This window comes from Podarcis raffonei, chromosome 4, assembly GCF_027172205.1.
Source record: "Podarcis raffonei isolate rPodRaf1 chromosome 4, rPodRaf1.pri, whole genome shotgun sequence".
Lineage (NCBI taxonomy): Eukaryota > Metazoa > Chordata > Lepidosauria > Squamata > Lacertidae > Podarcis > Podarcis raffonei.
This window is the reverse complement of record NC_070605.1, coordinates 37,043,433-37,066,382: the sequence shown is the minus strand read 5'-3', so window position 1 is coordinate 37,066,382 and position 22,950 is coordinate 37,043,433. Positions and strand designations below refer to the sequence as shown.

Here is a 22,950-nt window from a genome sequence, read left to right as displayed (position 1 = left end):
CCGTCACGAGCACGCTGCCATACTTGCTCTAGCCGTCTGAGGTCCCACTTCATTTCCTGGAGCTCCTTGGTAAACCAAGGGGCCCGGTTTTGGCGGGATCGCAGAGGGTGCTTAGGTACGATCTCATCAATGGCTGCCAAGAGCTGGATATTCCAGTTCTCGACAAGCTCATCTAGTGAGCCACCAGGGGGAGAAAGGTCCCACAAGGCCTGACAAAATCCATCAGGATCCATCAGCCTCCATGGGCGAGCCCAAATAGGCTTGCTGCCCAAGCAAGGTGGGGCAGGAAGTCAATCCTGGCTTTCAGAGTGTAGTGAAATGCAAGTGACATTAAATAATGCTGGTGTGCATGTGTTATTGCCCCCTTCCTATAAGTTATCTCATAATTGCCACTGCCCCTTGTGAGTCTCCGTAAGTCTTCTTCATCTGGTGGATGCTCTGTGGATGCAGTTATTACTGTGGTGGCTCCAGATCAGGACACAAAAGCTGCTTTAGCAATGGCAGGAGCACCTGCCACAGAATGGGGAGGTACATAGGCGCCTTTTTTGCCTTCTTATCTTTCTCCCTGTCCCACTTCAGTCCGGAACAAATATTTCCACAGCATTGTCACAGGTGCCTGGGGACCTGGGTCATGCAATTTCCCCAGAGCATCTGATGTTCTTAGTCTCTGGACATGGATATATGGAAATCTTTGTGTATGTTTCTCGAAGTCTTCTCTCTGCCATATGGTTGTGTATTTAGACCATGTTTTGATAAGAGTAAGCTTCATTTGGATACAAAAATCCCTTCTGATATGTGATGTGCACTTTGGACAGGATAATGGAAAGTGTATAGCCATGTTAATTAGAATACATATGGCCTGAGATTCTAAAATGACTGAATGATGAGTACTGCTAGACAACAGTCAAATTATTCACATGAAAGTAATTTAGGATTATGGTCATAATCTGCACACCATTATTAATAAGTATTTTTCCTATGTCGGTGGTAAATTAATTACACTGACTAATATTCCCGACTGCCTTCTAATGAGCTTTTAAAGAACTAACAATAATCTCTACTTTTTTTGCTACCAAGCAATAATTTCTCTCAATTTCCTTGCAACAGAAAATCTCCTCTACAAATCCAAAACCCAACAGACCAAGTAATCAAAAGTCCAGTTGTTGAAGCTTTTGCTATTGCTAAGAAGCAATCTTCCAAACAATTCAATTTGCCATCATTCCATAAAACTCAGCAGTGAGGAAATATGAAGTTACTTTCTAAATGCATCCCTTCTTGCACAGGAGACTCTGTAAAGGAGAACTCCACAGCTGTGAAACCATAAACATGGTTGTTTAAAAACCACTGTGCATGCTGGATATTATTTATGCATTATTATAGATGATCCTAAGAACTATGGGACATTTCTTTGAACAGAATATATAGTGAATCATATGCACAATATAATGATGTTGAATGTGCAGTTTTGTCATTTGTATAGACACAATTAGTTTTGAACCCCAAAGGGAAATGATCTCCGATTTGTGGTATGTTTTACTTTGTTCAGAACAGAGTGTTAATGTGCATGTGGGTTGCACAGATCCAGTTTTTTCATGTGCGCTTTGGTGCATGTTCTATTTACACAAGTGCACTTTCAATTGATCTCCATCTCAGGTTTTTCCATCCACACTGGTGGGCCATGCTCGATGTAATTGCACTGTTTGTTGTCTGCTTCTGAATACAAGTGTCCCCCCCCACTTATGCAGGGGTTACATTCCGGGTCCCTGCACACATAAGTGAAATTTCACGAAGCGGGGAGCACCCTCTAAACACCCTTTAAACGCCCTCTCTCCTGCTCTCTCATCAATCCATACAAAAAATACTGTATCTAAAAATATCCACATCTAGAATTGAAACAGGAGGAGGCTAAAGGATGCACGGGAAAGCAGCTGCTGCTGCGCTACCCCACACACCAGCTGTTAGGAGGGGAGGCTGAGCAGCATAAACAAAGCCCCACTGCACTTTTGGTCTCTTTGGGGTTTCCTCCATCCTCACTGAAATCAACTTTGGGCTCTAGGGAGGATCTGCTTGCAAGCCCTGAGGACACTCCAGCTTTCTCCCACCATTTGAATTGAATTATTGAATGTCCTGGCACAACACATATACGTGTTGTACGTGAATCAATGTCACATAAGTAGGGAAATTCCTAGTTTATGGAAACCTTTGGAAGGAAGACTGCTCTCCTGCTTGTGGGTTTTCCACAGGCATCCGTGATGGCTACTGTGGGAACAGTCTGCTATACTAGAAGGACCATTGGCCTTCCCTCAACTACTACTTCCTCACTATCTCCGTGATTTCTGGAAAACTTGGTATAGCCACTGCAAAGGGATGGGATTTCCTAATCCCAAATGGTTCCACCTGCTCCTGCAATTCCTGCTTCTACCAGAAACATACATAATCAGTTATCCACAGAAGACTCCACTTGCCTAGAGAGAAAAGGACTGGGAGCGCATAGAAGGATGAGCATTGCTGAAGATGCCTGTTCTAGTGCAGCAGCTATCTCCCACCTTGATCACAAGACTTTCACCAATGGTCTGCTCAACACCACCAATGCCACTGAGTCCACTGACCATTTATTCATGTTCCAACCAGGTACTGTGATGCATGACAAACAGAAGCATCACAAAGTTGCTTAGGCAACTCATGTCTGCCCCACACTACATTACCCAAGTGCAATTGGGAAAAGCAATAGGGCAAAAGTATTGCACAATTTCAAAGGTTATTTTTCTTTCCAATCATTAATGGAGGAAGGTCCTAATCAGTGGCCCCAATGCAATTATAGCAAGTGGGTGGGGGTTCACACTTCATAATAATGTAAGAGTATTGTTCAATTGGTGAAAGGTCCATTTAATCCAGCATTTTGTTCGCACAGTAGCTGACCAAATACTCAAAATAACCCCCAAAGCAGGACATTAACACAGTATCTTTTTGCTACATGTAATCACCACCAGCTGGGACATACTGCCTCGGATACTTACCTATGACGGATACTTATTTATGACAGTGAAAACTTGTAAAACTGTCCTACAGCTACTTAATTGTGAAGTAGCAAGTTGATCCATCTATTTACCAAGCTGACCAAGAAAATAACACTTACTGTGACAAAGCTGTAAGTAAGTGTGCTTGCTCCTGGACATGCTTCTGAAACAGGACAAGGGAGGAGGGTCTCTTTAAAATTCATCTCAGCATGGGGCTACCTTTGAAGGTGACCTGGAAACTGCAACTAATCCAGAAGGCAGCAGCTAGACTGGTGACTGGGAGCGGCTGCCAAGACCACATAACACCGATCTTGAAAGACCTACACTGGCTCCCAGTATGTTTCCGAGCACAATTCAAAGTGTTGCTGCTGACCTTTAAAGCCCTAAACAGCCTCGGTCCTGTCTACCTGAACGACCGTATCCGCCCACATTGTTCTGCCCGGACACTGAGGTCCAGCTCCGAGGGCCTTCTGGCGGTTCCCTCCCTGCGAGAAGTGAGGTTACAGGGAACCAGGCAGAGGGCCTTCTCGGTAGTGGCCCCCACCCTGTGGAACACCCTCCCATCAGATGTCAAAGAGAACAACAACTACCAGACTCTTAGAAGACATCTGAAGGCAGCCCTGTTTAGGGAAGTTTTAATGTTTGACATTTTATTGTGCATTTAATATTCTGTTGGGAGCCCCCCAGAGTGGCTGGGGAAACCCAGCCAGATGGATGGAGTATAAATAATAAAATTACTATTGAGCTGGTGCCACTCCAATCAAGCCAAAAAAGGTAGGCACCTGGCAGCACCTCAAACAAAATCAGGTGTTAAGGAAAAGAACATCCCTGGTCCTTTCACAAGAAGGTATTGTCTTCTTTGCCTCTAAAAGGGTGTTATACAGTTATACAGGAGACTTTGGAGCAGCAAGAAGATTGATTAGCTGGAGGCCTGAAGGAGGCAGCAGGGAAGAGGCAATGTCACACTCACCTGAAGTCCCTGGCAGACAATTGCTGGGGAGCAAATCTCCCAGGGGAGTCCTCTTCTTCTTCTTTTTTTTATAAATATTTATTAAGGTTTTCCATTTTATACAAACAACAAAGAAAAAAGAAACAAAAAATGCACAAAGAAAAAAGACAATATTAAAAACACATAGTTTTCAAAACCTAGTTTCCAAACCATCGTCCTTTGACTTCCTCGAACCTCCCCTTCTTGTTTTCTAGATCAAATTATTTATCCAGCAAATCCTAATCTCCTAACTTCACAATTAATTAACCCTTTATTTTCTATTCAGCTTCTTAAATTATTGTAACTTAAACCTTATTAAAACAAAAGAAAAAGAAAAAATATTTCTTCCATATTCTTTTACCATAACAGCTAGAAACCATTAATTTCAATCCAACTCCCTTCAAAATTCAGTAATGTTACAGTATTTCTTTAAATAGTCCTTAAATTTCTTCCAATCTTCTTCTGCCGACTCTTCTCCCTGGTCGCGGATTCTGCCAGTCATTTCTGCCAATCCCATACAGTCAATCAGCTTCGTCTGCCATTCTTCCAGAGTGGGTAGATCTTGCGTCTTCCAGTGCTTTGCTATAAGTATTCTTGCTGCTGTTGTTGCATACATAAAAAAAGTTCTATCCTTCTTTGGCACCAATTGGCTGACTATGCCCAGAAGAAAGGCCTCTGGTTTCTTCAGAAAGGTATATTTAAATACCTTTTTCATTTCATTATAAATCATCTCCCAGAAGGCCTTAATCCTTGGGCACGTCCACCAAAGGTGAAAGAATGTACCTTCAGTTTCCTTACACTTCCACTTTATTATCGGGCAAATGATAGATTTTTGCAAGCTTGACTGGTGTCATGTACCACCTGTATATCATTTTCATAGTATTCTCTCTTAAGGCATTGCATGCCGTAAATTTCATACCGGTGGTCCACAACTGTTCCCAGTCAGCAAACATAATGTTATGACCAATATCTTGTGCCCATTTGATCATTACAGATGTAACCGTTTCATCCTGCGTATTCCACTGCAACAGCAAGTTATACATTTTTGACAAAATCTTAGTTTTAGGTTCTAGCACTTCTGTTTCTAGTTTAGATTTTTCCACCTGGACGCCAATTTTCTTGTCTAGATTGTACGCCTCCATTATCTGATAATAATGTAGCCAGTCCTGCACTTTATTTTTTAGCTTCTCAAAACTCTGTAATTTCAATCTGTCCCCTTCTTGCTCCAAAATTTCCCAATATTTTGGCCAATTGGCCTCCATATTGAGCTTTTTCTGAGCTTTCGCTTCCATTGGCGACAACCACCTTGGGGTTTTGTTTTCCAATAAATCCTTATATCTAATCCAGACATTAAACAGAGATCTCCTAACAATATGGTTTTTAAACGCTTTATGTGCTTTAACCTTGTCATACCACAAATATGCATGCCACCCAAAAACATTGTTAAAACCTTCTAAGTCCAAGATGTCTGAGTCCTCTTCTTCATCCTCCTGCTGAAAGAACTACTCTGTGGTCTGCCAGACTATCTAGATATATTATTTTTTTCCCATCCTCCCTGTGCACATAACTAAAACAGATGCATTTTTAATGGTCCTTCGTATTTCTACATTCCTCTTATGGCTTATAACCCAATTACACCATGGGTCGTCGGCTAGAGTGAGACTCACACCGGCGGGAAACCTATCCAACGAGGTCCCAATAAATAGAGGTGTGCGCCAAGGCTGCATTTTGGCCCCACTCCTCTTCAACTTGTTTATTAGCGATATGAAGCTCTTTCTGAATGAGTCTCAAGCCAACATTCATGCCCCCCGCCTAGCTGATTTTCGCTGCCCTCTGCTCCTATATGCCGATGATGCAGCGATCCTTTCCTACTCTAGAGTTGGTTTATGCAGAGCTCTAAAGATTTTTGCGGCTTATTGCAAACTTAACCATCTGACAATTAATCATGGGAAATCTAAAGTCCTGGTCTTTTCCAGGTCTCGGAAAACTTACAGCTGGAAGTTAGATGGAGTCCAATTAGAACAGGTTTTCAAATTTAAATACCTGGGAGTCTTTTTTCATTACAATCTAAGCTGGAAGCCACAGATACAGTATTTACTAAACAAAGGGAAAACAATACTTTATACTCTACTCCAATTTTTTGCGGCCGACAGAGCCTCTCACATCCCTTCTGCATTGAAGGTATACCACGCAAAAGTGGTCTCCACCCTCTGTTATGCTGCCCCGCTCTGGGCCCCAGAGTCCAATTTAACATCGCTGGGGACATTGCAGAATCAGTTTCTCCGTCGCTTTCTGAAACTCCCCATGTGTGTGAGCAACGCAGCCATACGTCTGGAGTTAAGGATTGCATCATTGGAGACTGTCATCTGGAAGCGAGTCTTTGGCTATTGGCTGTCCAGCTGGCATAGGCTTCCCGACCATTACCTTTTTCAGTGCCTCTGGCGGGACGTCTTTGTCAATCCGTGGGTAGGAAAAATCCATGCCAAACTTCTGAGCATCGGAATTTCCCCAGTGGACTCCTTAAAGATGAACTTACGCTCAGCCAAAAGCCTTATTGAGCAAAGATTAGCGGACATTGAAAATCAACACAACCTCGCCAGGGGTGGGGGTGTCTGCTCCCCCAGGTATCACGGAATAACCCCACCACTTGGCCTTCCATCATACATGTCATCTCTTTCATCAGTACCACACCGACTTGCATTTATTCGTGCAAGGTTCAATGTCCTTCCATCGAACCAGCTGAGCCACAGATTTTCCAAGGGTTTGGTGTCTCCGCTATGCGTGTGTGACGGGGAAACTGTTGAATCTCTTTCACATATAATGTTCAACTGTCCCCTACATAGCATAGCCAGGACTAAATTCCTGGGTCCTGCTTTACTGCGCTTGGTTGGCAGGCCTGTTGAGTCACACGCCGCACTGCTTTTGCAGGATACAGATCCTTCTGTAACTCTGCAGGTGGCGAGATTCCTGAATGCGGTTATCTCACACTCAAAAACCACCAAAAAACAACAACAACATCAAAACTAATCGGACTGTTATGATGAGAGTGCATGTCGGATTTCGTCTTCAGTTTTCCTTTCTCTATGATCCGTCCCTTGGAGCTCTCCTGGCCCCAAGCTGTCATTTGGCTCTGCTCACTGACCCACCCTTGCATCGTGGTGTTCACCTTCTGTTGTCGGATATATTGGTTTTTATGTTTCTGTGTTTTTATGTTTGTACATATTCTATGGGCTAATAGCCGTAAATAAATAAATAAATAAATAAATTCTACATTCCTCTGTTCATTCTAAATTATATACAACAGAGGGTGAAAACAGGGAAGACGTTCGTGTGGAGTAACTACCAGGCCCTGGACCTGCTTAAAGTAGGCCAGCAAAATATAATGCCAGGGTCACTTGTTAAAGCGAACAAAATCATATGGAAATGGGCAGTATTGGGACTCATCCCCTTCTCTCCCTCACCCCATCTCAAGAGAAACAAAAAAAATACCTGAGATGTGACACTTGTAGTCAAATTACAATGATTTCAACTTAAATGCTTCTCAGGTTTTTTATCTTTAAAAAAAAAAATCAAATGAGGGAAAATGCATCATCCGTTCTACAATAAATGGAATAGGCCAAGTAGCTTTCTTCGATAATTGCTGCAATTACGATGGTCATGGCTTTATTTATGGCAATAGCCTACAAAAGGAAGCATCATATACCATTGAAAACCTGAGGGTATAAGATCACCATCACACTCATGCTAATTCATAGTCATTGCTGGGTGGGCTAGACCAAGAAGTATTTCAGCATTAGGGGATATTGCTAGTGGGTGCAATCCCTCTGATAGATAAGACATATCTGTCAGGAAATTCTATCAGAGATTATTCCTTCCTCCTTCACTTGTTTAGTTAATTTATATACCAATATATATTTCAACAGAAATCTCTAAGCAGTTAATAAAATAAAATTTTCCAAACAGCACACACTAAGTAAAAATACTAAGAACCACAAAAACAATTTATATACAAAACATCAAAATATATCAAGTAAATCAAAAGCCAACATAAAATAGTCATAAATATTACAAAACCATATAATACGATCACCAGAATCACTGAATCACACTACACTACACTACACTACACTACACTACACTACACTAACCTAAACACACAATCCCTGCATATACAAGCACTCTAGAATCTCCCCATATCACTCCAAACGCACTTCAATAAGGCATTTCAATATTTCCTTAAAAGAAAAACAATGACTTCAGGTTGAAATATTTGGTCCTAATTTAGAAGGACTGAATTTTATTTCATACAATTTTCAGCAATAAATGATCGGCTATAAGATTGTTCAGCCTGCTGGCTTTTAAATGCAAACATAGCCATAGACTTAAGTAATAACACAATAGGAATGAACAAGAGATGTGAAGCCACTCTGCTAACTTTATTAATTCAGAAACATTTAGGATGCAGAGCACACAAACTCAGAAAGAAAAATGCAGCATGCCATTGTATTAGCAAGGTTATTTTTTCCATCAAGAGAAACGAGGAACTTATGTTCTATTTGTTTTTAATTTATAAGCTAAGTGGAGTTATAAGAATTTGCTTCATATATCCAAGAACTGGTCTCAAGGCTCATTAAGATAGGAATGTACTTTTAGTGGCTTATCTCCCATGTGGGATATCACCCTCTGTCAGATCAATAAAAGATTATGTTGGCCTACTTTTTAACATATAAAAGAAATAATAAGGAACTATAACCTTTCTTTCTAAAAGCTTTAGCTTGCTGTCAGTTAATTCCGCCATAGCTAAAAAGGCAACAGGATAAGCACTAGGTGTGACTAGTGAAAACACGAATACTGTAGATGGATTAGCAAAATCTATTACTGAAATCCAGTGTACAGATCAAGGTGCTGCAGGAACAGAATTAACACTCCGAGTTCCAATTGTCTTTTTTGTCAATAAGTGAGGAAACTTGTAGGACCAAAGGCGAGGAACCTGTGGCTCTCCAAGGGTTGTTAGTCTCCAATTCCTATTAGTCCCAGTCAGCATGACCAATAGTTGGAATGGTGGGGCCACAATTTGCACTGGACATTAAAAGCAGTATAATACCACTTGAAACAGGCATGGCTTCCCCAATGAATCCTGGGAACTGTAGTTTGTTAAGGATACTGTGAGTTTTTAGGAGACCTCTATTTCCCTCACGAGAAACGGCTCGTTGGATGAGAGCGGCTCATTGGTCTAGGGGTATGATTCTCGCTTCGGGTGCGAGAGGTCCCGGGTTCAAATCCCGGACGAGCCTGTTGTTGGAGGGGGTGGTATAATTCCTTCCTATTTTGGGGACGCGGGTGGCGCTGTGGGTAAAAGCCTCAGCGCCTAGGGCTTGCCAATCGAAAGGTCGGCGGTTCGAATCCCTGCGGCGGGGTGTGCTCCCATCGTTCAGTCCCAGCACCTGGCAACCTAGCAGTTCGAAAGCACCCTCGGGTGCAAGTAGATAAATAGAGACCGCTTACTGGCGGGAAGGTAAACGGCGTTTCCGTGTGCTGCGCTGGCTCGCCAGATGCAGCTTCGTCACACTGGCCACGTGACCCGGAAGTGACTCCAGACAGCGCTGGCCCTCGGCCTCTTAAGTGAGATGGGCGCACAACCCCAGAGTCTGTCAAGACTGGCCCGTACGGGCAGGGGTACCTTTACCTTTACCTATTTCCCTCACATGGATATGGTTCTCAGTGTGGTTTAACACTCAGTTCTGCCAGGAAACTGGAAAATGTGACTTTGGAAGAAGAACAGTGGTCCCCTAACAACATTCAGCGTCATTAATAAACTACAGCTCCCCCCCCCCCACAAAAACACACACACATAAACACACACACAGAGTGGTACCTCGGGTTACAAACAATTCGTGTAACAGACTCCGCTAACTCAGAAGTAGTACCTTGGATTAGGAACTTTACCTCAGGATGAGAACAGAAATCATGCAGCGGCGGTGTGGCGGCAGCGGGAGGCCCCATTAGCTAAAGTGGTATCTCAGGTTAAGAACAGACCTCCGGAACGAATTAAGTTCGTAACCAGAGGTACCACTGTATACACATACAGGGGAGGTCATGACTTTTCAGATGCATAGCGCAAATCAGGCCTCTCACCCCCCCCGTTTTTTTTTACTTCTGACTCAGATAGCCTTGAATGTTTTGGCAGAAATAGATGCAAAGCAATCAATCATTATTATGTGGAGGTCTTTCATATCATTGAATTAATTTTTATAGAATGAATCAGTTGCCTTTCTATTACAAAACTGAGCTGAAAGTGACTTGCAGCTGTCAAATAAAAAACAGAATACAATCTATTAATAATGGTAATGATAATTGACAATTGTTGGCAGGAACAAAATAAAATGAGATCGGCAACAGTAAAATATAATTAAATAGCAGCAACAGCATTCATCAATACATTTGTGGTCCTAGAAAGCCTTTGCTCTATAGAAAGATAAGTCAGGGGCATGGCTGCCAGAGAAGAAAAGGCTCTGGGCTATATATCATGGCATCTGACATTTGTAAATAAGGACTCTCCCTAAATCTTAAGAACAAGATAAGAGGGTTAAAGGCAGAAGCCAAGTGTTCCTTAAGCTATGTAGGCTCCAGGGCTGAGATTTGGCTTAAGAACATAAGAGCCCTGTGTGATGGGGGGAAAGGCACATCTAGAAAACAATGCTGTTCCCCAAAGTGGCGAAGCAGATGATTATGGGAAGTCTACAGGCAGGGCTTGAGCGCAGCAGCCCCCTCTCCCTGCTGCCACCCAGTGACAGCTATTCAAAGTCATTCTCTGGTATTCTGATCCTAGAGCTAGTATATAGCCATCATGACATTTAGCCTTTGATAACCTTATCCTCCAGGCATTTATGGGCTCCCTTTTTAAAGCCATCTAAGGTGGCTATCACTATATCTTATTGAAGGAAGGATTTGACAAACAGCTAGAGAACTGAAACAAGTTTCTCTTGGACTACTGCAACATGCTCTACATGGCGCTACTTTTGAATGTGACCTGGAAACTACAACTAATCCAGAATGCGGCAGCTAGACTGGTGACTGGGAGTGACCGCCGGGACCACATAACACTGGTCCTGAGAGATCTGCATTGGCTCCCAGTACGTTTCCAAGCACAATTCAAAGTGTTGCTGCTGACCTTTAAAGCCCTAAATGGCCTCGACCCTGTATACTTGAAGGAGCATCTCCATCCCATCGTTCTGCCTGGATACTGAGGTCCAGAGCCGAGGGCCTTCTGGTGGTTCCCTCACTGCGAGAAACAAAGCCACAGGGAACCAGGCAGAGGGCCTTCTCAGTAGTGGCGCCCGCTCAGTAGTGGCGCCCACTGATTAGGGAAGCTTTTAATGACTGATGTTTTAATGTATTCATAATCTTTTGTTGGAAGCTGCCCAGAGTTGCTGGGGAGACCCAGCCAGATGGGCGGGGTAGAAATAATAAATTACAGTGGTACCTCGGGTTACAGATGCCTCAGGTTACAGACTCCGCTAACCCAGAAATAGTACCTCGGGTTAAGAACTTTGCTTCAGGATGAGAACAGAAATTGCATGGTGGCGGTGCAGCCACAGCGAGAGGCCCCCATTAACTAAAGTGGTACCTCAGGTTAAGAACAGTTTCAGGTTAAGAATGGACCTCCAGAATGAATTAAGTTCTTAACCCGAGGTACCACTCTATTATTATTATTAATTATTATTTTCAGAATTTCTGGAAAAAATTACTAATGTTGTGATCCTTTCTGAATACAGTGGTACCTCGGGTTAAGTACTTAATTTGTTCTGGAGGTCCGCACTTAACCTGAAACTGTTCTTAACCTGAAGCACCACTTTAGCTAATGGGGCCTCCTGCTGCTGCCACGCCGCCGGAGCACGATTTCTGTTCTCATCCTGAAGCAAAGTTCTTAACCTGAAGCACTATTTCTGGGTTAGCGCAGTCTGTAACCTGAAGCGTATGTAACCTGAAGCATCTGTAACCCGAGGTACCACTGTATAGTGTTACAAATATATCCGTGAAAAAGCTTGCAATCAGAAGCTAAGCCAGAAGTAGCCAATGTTGTGCCATTCAGATGTTTTGGGATCCTATCTCCCATCAACCCTAATCAACATGGCCAATGTCCAAGGATTATGAAACTTCTGCTGAGTGATTAGGAGACCTCTATTTCCTAAAATATGATAAAAATTTATCATACATGGTGGGATTGCAAGATTATTTTTTAAAAATGGGAAATTATATACAATGAACTGGAAAAAAATGTTTAAAATAACATTTGTTAAAAAACCAGAAGCTTTTTTGTTAGGTATTTTAGGACAAAAGCTGCCAAAAGAAAAACGAACATTATTTATGTATGTTACAACAGCAGGAAGAATTCTAATAGCACAAAATTGGAAGACTGGAGAAGAACCATCTAAAGAACAATGGCAAGAAAAACTGATGAACTATGCAGAGTTAGCAAAGTTAATGGACAAACTGCAAGAAAAGGACAACAGGGACTTTGAAAAAGAATGGGAACCTTTTACAATATATTTGCAGAAACAAAAAAAAAACATGGACTCGTTGGCAGGATTTAAATAAACATTTACAACTTTATTTACACAAAACAAGAAATATAACATGTGATAATATAGTATTATATACAAACAGCAGAATGCTTCATTTGATGTAATAAACCAGAAATGGAAGCTGAAGGAAGTCAACGGGGGGGGGGGGGATGAAAAATTAATGTTTAGTATTGATGTTGGAAATCTGTTTTGAAAATGTAAAATCAATAAAAAATTAACAAAAAACCAAAACAAAACCTAGACCTTCATTTCCCTCACAGAGGTAAAATTCCCAGTGGTTTAACAAGCAATTTCTCTTCCAAGGAACTCTGGGGATTGTAGCTCTGCAAGGGTAGTAGGGGTCTCCTAATAATATTCAGCACCCTTAACAAACTACATCTTCCCATGGAAGAAGCCATGGCTGTTTAAAGTGCAAGATGTCACACACAACAAGGGGAATGTCTACAGGAGCACTTTTGCCCACTTGCCTGCCCATTCAGCAGCCAGAATGGGGAGTCCCTACTGATGCAGTGATACAAGCATCGCTTAGCTTAGGTGGTACAGTTGGGCAGACGAACACCTATGCCCAAAACACCAGCCCAATAAAAATGCAGGGGTTGGGTTGCTCTGCCCATCTGAGTCCAGTCCGGAATCTTAAATGTAAAATAAAAGGCCCTGGAAATTTCCTATCAAAAGCTATAAACTCTAAGGCAGCATCAGCTAGATAGCAACGTGGGAGTTAGCACATGGTTGCAACTTCCAGGATTAAGAGCAGTGTCTGTAATGTACCATATTTTTCGCTCTATAAGATGCACTTTTACCCTCCTAAAAAGTAAGGAGAAATGTGTGTGCATCTTATGGAGCGAATGCAGGCTGCACAATTATCGCAGGGATAGCCCCGCAAAGCCTCTTGAGTGTAGCCGGAGCACTCCTGTCTCTTCACTCAAGAGGCGTTGCTTTGCTTTCTTGTTTCTTGTTTTCCTCCTCTAAAAACTAGGCGCGTCTTATGGCAGGGTGCATCTTATAGAGTGAAAAATACGGTAGTTATAGCACACAGTCATTAGGGCTTTAAGAACCATCAAGATTAATTTGTAGCCTGCCACATCCTATTATAAATTGTTGGCCTAAAAAAAACACAAAGAAAAACAAAAGCTAGGTAGCTCTCATATGCCAACAAAGTCTTGCATAAAGAAATGAAATTTAGCATTTGGATGATAGTACAGTGCTATATTAAATGGATTACATTTTCAAAATCAGAATTACGAGCAATGCTAGCCTTTTACGAGGGATGGGTTTTTTAAAAAGTAATTTTATTGGTTTTCATTGATGCACTGAAAAACATAATTAGACAACTAAACATCCTCATAACACCCCTCAACTCCCCAACCCGCATTCCACCCAGTAAGAAATGTTGATTTTGATGCAAAGAAGATAATTTAAATTTTAAAAAGAGGAGAGAATTATATTTGAAACCCTGTGTGATTCCAAAAGACAGCATGATCATCTGGATTTCTTGAAACTAGGGAGGACTGAGGAATTCCGTGACTGCAAATTCCACAATGAACTGATTTGTTCAGCACTTCCTGGATGAACAGATCAGAACTTAGTTATCTAGCAGTTTCCACAGTTTCCAAGTGCTCTGATGTAATTCTCAGTTAAAAAAAACATGTCAAATACTGTATGTTTTAGATTGTGTGTTTTGAGAGAAAATGCATGTTTAAAATGCATTTCTTAATGTATTTAAATGCTGATTTTCATACAGATTTTTTTCTTTAAAAAAAAGATATTATGGATTTCATGGGAAAGGGATAGAATGGACTTAGGAGTGAATGCATGTGAAAATGATATGGAGCAGAAACAGCCTGATTTGCCCATCTCTATCAGATTTCTTGGGCTATTTAGGACATGTTAGTTAGTTGGTTATGGTAGTTAGACAAAGGCCAGAGTTTATGTGAGTTTATGTGAGCTTAGAAGCCAGAAGCAACAGGCTGTGAAGCCAGAGAGATACTGTAGAACAATGTTTTATTTCTGTTTGAATCCATGGCTGCAGATATGGGGGAAGCAAGACCCCTTTGGGGTGTTAATGCTGTGAACACCTCAGTTGTAGGCTCAGGTTACATATATGTGTAAATAAACCGTATATCATACCTCATTCCAAAGGAAACCTGGAACCCCTGGGATATCACACTGCTTGGAGATTGGAGTGCTATGCGACAGTACCTTAACATGCAAGGCAAGGATGTGCAACCTCAGGTCTAGAGGCCAAATGCAGCCCTCCAGACCTTTCTGTCTGGTCTTCAAGACTCTCCCCAGGCTCTGTCCCATGGCCAGGCCATATCATCACTCCTGAAGCCACACTTCTCACCATTTCAGCTGTATACCTTCTTGAGTGCTTTTGCCTGGTTTGAATATCTCCTTGAACTGTCATGGATGTTTATTGCATGCCTGGGTGGGTATAAGACTCGAAGTGTCTTATTGCTGAAATGTACCCTGTACAAGGGTCCAACAATGGCTCCATCTACTTTCATCTCTGGCCACCCACCACTGACTTGTGCTGCCTCTCAGCAAGGGAATGCAGATAAGAAGAATACAAGTGTTGGACAGGGCCAATATGTTTGAAATTATGGTATCACTTTCTCTGGGATCTGGGGCCACTCAATCAAACTACCCAAGAGTATTAAAAAGAGTATCCAAGAGTATTAAAAGAACTGGCAGATGTGATTTCAGAACCACTGGCAGTCATCTTTGAGAATTCCTGGAGAACAGGCGAAGTCCCGGCAGACTGGAGGAGGGCAAATGTTGTCCCTATTTTCAAAAAGGGGAAAAGAGAGGACCCAAATAATTACCGCCCAGTCAGTCTGACATCAATACCAGGGAAGATTCTGGAGCAGATCATTAAGCAAACAGTCTGTGAGCACCTGGAAAGGAATGCTGTGATCACCAATAGTCAGCATGGATTTCTGAAAAATAAGTCATGTCAGACTAACCTGATCTCGTTTTTTGACAGAATTACAAGCCTGGTAGATGAAGGGAACGCAGTGGATGTAGCCTACCTTGATTTCAGCAAGGCATTTGACAAGGTGCCCCATGATATTCTTGTAAAGAAGCTGGTAAAATGTGGTCTTGACTATGCTACCACTCAGTGGATTTGTAACTGGCTGACTGACCGAACCCAAAGGGTGCTCATCAATGGTTCCTCTTCATCCTGGAGAAGAGTGACTAGTGGGGTGCCACAGGGTTCTGTCTTGGGCCCGGTCTTATTCAACATCTTTATCAACGACTTGGATGATGGACTCAAGGGCATCCTGATCAAATTTGCAGATGACACCAAACTGGGAGGGGTGGCTAACACCCCAGAGGACAGGAACACACTTCAAAACGACCTTGACAGATTAGAGAACTGGGCCAAAACAAACAAGATGAATTTTAACAGGGAGAAATGTAAAGTATTGCACTTGGGCAAAAAAAATGAGAGGCACAAATACAAGATGGGTGACACCTGGCTTGAGAGCACTACATGTGAAAAGGATCTAGGAGTCTTGGTTGACCACAAACTTGACATGAGCCAACAGTGTGACGCGGCAGCTAAAAAAGCCAATGCAATTCTGGGCTGCATCAATAGGAGTATAGCATCTAGATCAAGGGAAGTAATAGTGCCACTGTATTCTGCTCTGGTCAGACCTCACCTGGAGTACTGTGTCCAGTTCTGGGCACCACAGTTCAAGAAGGACATTGACAAACTGGAACGTGTCCAGAGGAGGGCAACCAAAATGGTCAAAGGCCTGGAAACGATGCCTTATGAGGAACGGCTAAGGGAGCTGGGCATGTTTAGCCTGGAGAAGAGGAGGTTAAGGGGTGATATGATAGCCATGTTCAAATATATAAAAGGATGTCACATAGAGGAGGGAGAAAGGTTGTTTTCTGCTGCTCCAGAGAAGCGGACACGGAGCAATGGATCCAAACTACAAGAAAGAAGATTCCACCTAAACATTAGGAAGAACTTCCTGACAGTAAGAGCTGTTCGACAGTGGAATTTGCTGCCAAGGAGTGTGGTGGAGTCTCCTTCTTTGGAGGTCTTTAAGCAGAGGCTTGACAACCATATGTCAGGAGTGCTCTGATGGTGTTTCCTGCTTGGCAGGGGGTTGGACTCGATGGCCCTTGTGGTCTCTTCCAACTCTATGATTCTATGATTCTATGATTCTATGATTCTACCCATCTTTGCTGTGTGGAAACATAATAGCCTCATTCTTTAAGCTGGAAGAATCAAATTTCCATAAAATGATGTTATGATACTTTGCCAGTGCAACTGGGCTAGAAGTTTGGCCTCTCCTCTGCCTACTCCATATTGTACTACCTGTGACTCAGTTCATTTTGTTTCCCCTGTCTCCCATGTCTCATCAGAGACCGAGACTTAGGTGAGTTTAATCTCCTTGGAGGATATTTGGCCTTTATATAAATGCACAGATTATAAATGGAGCATTATGAAGCAATTCAGTTCTGCATGTAAGTGATCTTATTGCTTCACAGTTATGCTGTGCAATGACTTTATAATGAATGTCTAATATTTCAGACCACTGCCAAATGTTTTTGATTGCTTTTTCTGTTGCTATCTCAGCAGGGGTTTGATTGTTTTCTTTATCTGTCCGCTTATTCTATTTTGCTGAAAGGCATCTACAGGAAGCTTTAAAAAGTTAGGACAAAGGATCCTGCTACACATTAGTTTATGAATGAGGGTTTTCTCCCCCTTGAGCTCAGAAATATTTCTGACTTCAGTGCGGTTTTCTAACCAGACAGTCAAAATACAAAATGATAGGCAGCGCCATCTAATTATGTGCTCGGATGCAATAGCCTACTGTAAAGTTACAAATACTAATAAAGATTATGCACAAACATAAAAATTATATTGCATAAAATAAATAATGCTTTGATGCCTTCAAGGGGTAAGGAAGCATATTTATTTTAAATAAAATTAAATGATATTTATCAACTTGCTGTGCTTCCCTGTAGCAGCACAGCCAATCATGAAATAAGCGCCATGAGCTAAGAATGCTTTATAGGAGAGAGATTGGTTGGCCCAAAGGATTTGTAAGGGGATCCACAAGCTTATATGGCAAGGTCATGGCTTAAAACCAGCTCAGCGCAGAAGGCACTAGAACCTGGAGAAATATTTATGGAAGATAAGAATGGCAAATAATTCTGTGGCACCTTAAAAGACTAATGAATTTATTGTGATATGCACGTTAGTCATCTAGAGCTGAATTGTCTTTTAAAAGTGGCCTAGAAAGTCAGTTTTATATACAATGGAGCAGGGGAAAAAGGCTTGCTGTGTAAGGTAACAAGGAGCAAAATGTTAAAGGATGAACAATATCTAGGAGATGCCTGTACTGTATGTTGCCACTTCATGAAAACCTTTTTACATTTTAAATTTACATTTTTTAAAAAGAACAATAATGTCTGTGGGTGGATTTCAGAGAAAATGTATTCAGTGATCCTAGCCTTCCCTTTACCCCCTGTACAAACGCAAATGTTGTCATGTGATATCCTAACCATGGGCTACCTTGTCTCTTCTACTGTCACTGACAGTGGCCATCTGTACCATATGCTTTAACAGAGGGATGAAATCCCAGCTATCTCCTCCTGCAGCAGATTGATGTAGAGTAAGGTAGTCCTCTACTAGAAAGGTCATATATTACATGACGTTACCTGATTCTTATGGAGCTGGGGGAAAATGGAAGCTTTCATTCCAATATATTGTATCTCCTTTGGGCTCCCATCTTTATCACTATGGTATACTGAGCATTCACCGACAACATAGCCCACATTCCTCTTTTATACATCTTTAAACAGTGAGATTAATCATTCTTGTCATTAGTGTTTTTGCAGTCTACAGCTGAGTAAATGCACTTCAGGCTCAGTGTTGGTTCCCTCTTCTCTCAAAACTGACTTTCTTATTTGTGCTTGGCTCTCTTCCATCTACATACATTTTTCTGTCTCTGAGACATCACCTCAATTGTAGATCAACTGAGACATCACCTCAATTGTAGATCAACTGAGACATCACCTCAATTGTAGATCAACTTATATCCATCTCAGAGAATTGCTATCTTCACTTACATTCACTTGGCATGTCACCAAAATAGCATATGTCCTGTCCTACTTGTATCCAAAAGTGCCAGTTTCCTTCTTTCCATTTGTCTTCAAGCGCCTTTTCAATTCTGCTCTAGAACCCAAGTTTCATTATCAAAAGTGCAGCAGGATGCCTATGGAAGTCCATGCCACTACCATGCTCTAGTATTTCAATAAACAAAGTACACAAAAATAACAACTACAACAAAGTCAAGGATTTCCATGAGGCTGTCACTTACAGCAAAAGATCCACACATGCAACTAAAACACTAGTCAGTCTAGGACTTTGGGGCCATTGCATCTTGATGGGTGAAGATTCAATTTCAGGATACAAGGTGAGACACGGAGCACAGGTTTTGTGCACACATTTTCTTACACATTTCTTGGTTGGAAAACTGCGTCACAAAATTTGAAGAAGTACAGGGTTTGACGGATATCAAAATGGATATGGTTTGGTGCATGTGTGTGGATTTCTTCCCGACTCCCAGCTCTGAGGAACATATGTAGAAAATTGCAGTGTAGGTCTCATTAGTATTTAAATCAAGTTCTAGAATGACTAGGTAAAGGATTTTTAAAAAGCTATGGTTGGGTAGGTTCTTTGTATCAAAACTGAGAATTGCCTGCACCTGTTACTCTATCATTTGGGGTTGTATTTGTTCTGTAGATAAAAAGAACTTCAGCAATGGAAGATTTCAGCAAGGCTAGTATTCTAGTTGTTAAGGTGTGTGTGTGTGTGTGAGAGAGAGAGAGAGAGAGAGAGAGAGAGAGAGAGAGAGAGCTCTCCAGTAGCTGTAGACTTTCCCTACTACAGTGAAAGCCAAATACAGCCCCATATAATCTATTTTAATGAACCATTATTCATTCATTCAAAGTCTTTGAGAGCTGCTTATATCATAAAAGCAGAAGAAGAGCTGAAGGCTAAATTGAAGGCTTGAAAGAGTCTGCTACCTCAGGAAGTAGAAGGTTCCAAAATATAACATGTACAATATGGTTAAAATCAACTCATTAAAGGTCCCCACCACCATCACCGAAATAAAGACACTCTTCTCCCTGCTGCTAATTCTAGAGGTCATCATTTGCCATCACATAGGGGAATAAGGAGGCAAGACACAAAGGGTGGGAGAATTGGATCACATTTATTAATTTAACACAATAGATCTGCAGAAGGGGGTGAAAGTGTAGGATACTAATAAATAAATAAAACTCAAACTGCCCTTTCCCTGACATGCTTTACTGCCTCCCAGCTCAGAGATAGAAGAGGGGCAAAGCTGGGAAATAATGGGAGAAGCAGAACAGGAACAGCTGGCTGACATGTTATCACTAGAGAGCATTTCAGACCCCCCTTCTCCCAGAACCAGGCGAACTATCTGGCCTTTGCTCAGAAAAGTGGAAGAAAAGCCATTATAAACTGCCATTCGTGTGCTTGTGTAGACCGTGCAAAATGCATACAAACAGCATAAAATTATGCAGGTTTGCCAAGAAGTGTTCCCCTGAATTCAGTGAGGAACCTTCCAATGTAAGTGTGCTCATCACTGCAGCCTAAAGCACTAGGTGTTGAGAAAAATATACTTGCATCATAGTTAGCAATACCTGCATTTTAATATAACTGCTATTGCAGGGTGATTTGCTGCTAAATCAGAGACATCTGAAAGAGGGTAGCACCCTTCCACAGGGCATTTCAGGCAATTTGGTGCTGGTTCATGCTGGTCTCCTAGCTGCCAAATTAAACTACTTCTGTTAAATAGGGACTGAATTTAGGAAAACTCCATTTGTAGACCTCTGGGAATATATTTGGAATAAGAGAAGCTCGTTTTCTTTCTGTGCAAGCTTCAGGGAAGATCATTATAAAGTCATGACAAGGTAGTATACATGACATGGAATAAATTGCATGAAATCATAAATACGTACAACCCAAATTTCTGGAAATGGGAAAATGACATTGGCAGTACTTTCATTTTTAGTGTACATGTCCACCAGCCAAACATAAGAATGGTCATAAATCAAAATCACACAATTAATGTAAAGCTGGACCCAAGGCAAGTTTTATTACCCTACACATTTTAAAAAGAACATTGTGACCTAGCAGTTTCAACAGCCAGAAATGTATATAGTACATAGTTTACTTATATGTACCTAAATTAATATAATGAACAATAAGGTGTGGTTATTATTATTATTATTATTATTATTAATTATTATTATTATTATTATTTGGGTGTATGAGTAGAAAAAAAGAAGACAAAACATAAAGTGATTCATAAAGCTCTGCTCACTTTTTATTAATTACTGGAATAATAATATCTAATTTCTGGAAATGTCTTAACAGTGTTTAGGTAAATTCAATATATTTTGCTATTATTACTGTAAATTCAATAGATTTCCCCATTATTAATGAAGTGTTTGTACATGTGTGTGTGCAGTCTCTTCTTTGCATAAGTTGATTCATGAATGCATAGCATATTCATCATTATAGGGAGCAGGCAATGGAATTTTTTTAAAAAGTGACATATTCATTCCTCCTCAGTTTGGACCTAGTACAGATGTCCAAATGGCCTGTTATTGGCTCTAGACAGGGAAGACACATGATGCTGTGAAGACTAAGCAGTTCTTAGCATCGTCAGTTCCACAGAGAATGACGACCCACTGATATAGGAAGAAAGCCTTCTTGGGAGCCCATGGAAATGGAAATGTATTCTCACTCCTAGCTGCCATATACTGATAAGCTTTGTGCACACAATATTACAGCTGGGTGTAAATGGTCTATCAAAACTTTCCACCCTATTTGTGGTTGAGATGGGGATTTTACTGAATTGGTCCATATAGAGGAGAAATACTCCCAATGAAGGAATGGGTTTCCCCATTCCCAAAACTGACTGTGCAGGCAGTTTGAAACTGCACCAAAATCTCTATTTTTCCTTAGCTAAAATGCTTTAACTTGAGCTCTGAGTCAATGTATAAACAAGTGCTCAGAGCCCTCTCCTTTATCAGTTTGTGACGGCAAGGATGGCCTTCACTGTACCAGTAGAACTGTGCTGGTCCCGGGGGGGTTACCGTGAGGCATGGTCATAGTCCAGTCCTGGGTCGAGGGTCTGGAGACTGTCCACCAAGGGGGAAGCTGGGTTCAAAGCAAAAAGGCAGGCGTGGTTGGGAACTCCAGAAAGACAGGTCTGGGTGCTGACAGAAACAGGTTTCCAACGTCGTTGCTCCCACAACCTGGGACCTGGCTGACTGGCCTTTATCTTCTCTGAGGCCAGGGGCGGTCCCGGCCCACAGGTGACCTGCCTCTCCTGGCCTTAAGGCGAGCACTCCTCCTCAGAGAACCCAGTTCCCTCCGCCTCTCCGCCCTGAGCCTCTGCAGCTCAGGAGAGGCTGGAGGGTTACTGGACCCAGGGGGAGGCTCACCTTCCCCTGACAGGGCTGGGAGAGGCGCACCTGTAGGCAATGGCTCCTCAATCACCTCCGGAGCCAGAGTGGATTCATCTGGTGTCTGCTCCTGAGGATCCGGCACAGGTGCAGGCGCTTCAGATTCAAGGCCCTGCCCCGGCTCAGCCGGCCCTGGAGGTGGGGACTCCTGTGCAGGCTGGGATTCCTCTGGTTCAGCCTCTGAATCAGACTCCCAGGCCATCACAATAATAATAATAATAATAAATTTTATTTATATCCCGCCCTCCCCAGCCAAAGCCGGGCTCAGGGCGGCTAACAACAATAAAACAGTACAAAAGTACAGCACAAACAACACTCTAAAACCATTCATTATAAAATCAACAAGAACAGAGAAGACGCGTCTGTGCCTTATCTTATATCCTGACCACAAAAGACGCACAGACCTAGTCTGGGAACAACGCCAGAGCGTGTTCTCGGAGATGATGACCTCTTCCTCCAAGATAAGAGTAGGAAGAGGAAGATCCTTTTATGGTCAGAAGTACAGGAAGGAATACCCTTTTATGGTTAAGAATACCAGAGCAGGAACATCTGTGATGTCAACCTGCGTGTACAAGCTGACATGGCTGGACTCCTGGAGAAGGGGGGAGTGGGTGCCTGGAGGATATATATACTGCATATAATCTCTGATTTCTTTGGACTTGCTGTGGACTCACCATGCAAGTGCCTTCTGCTATCCGGAGAGCAGAATAAACTCTTTCTTTGAACCAACCTCGGTGTCATTTGACTTCCTTCCTCCTGTCCCGGAGGAACGCAGAACCAATCGGTGAACTTCAATAAGGCTACACCAACAGTTTCTTAGGAGACTGTCCAC

At 42.1% G+C, this 22,950-nt stretch overlaps 1 non-coding gene across 1 annotated transcript; it reads left to right on the top strand.

Annotated features, from left to right (window-relative positions):
- The first annotated feature begins 9,227 nt into the window (after positions 1-9,227).
- Positions 9,228-9,299, top strand: TRNAP-CGG (transfer RNA proline (anticodon CGG)). Its single transcript has one exon. It is a non-coding gene; the product is annotated as a tRNA-Pro (tRNA).
- The last annotated feature ends 13,651 nt before the right edge of the window (positions 9,300-22,950 follow it).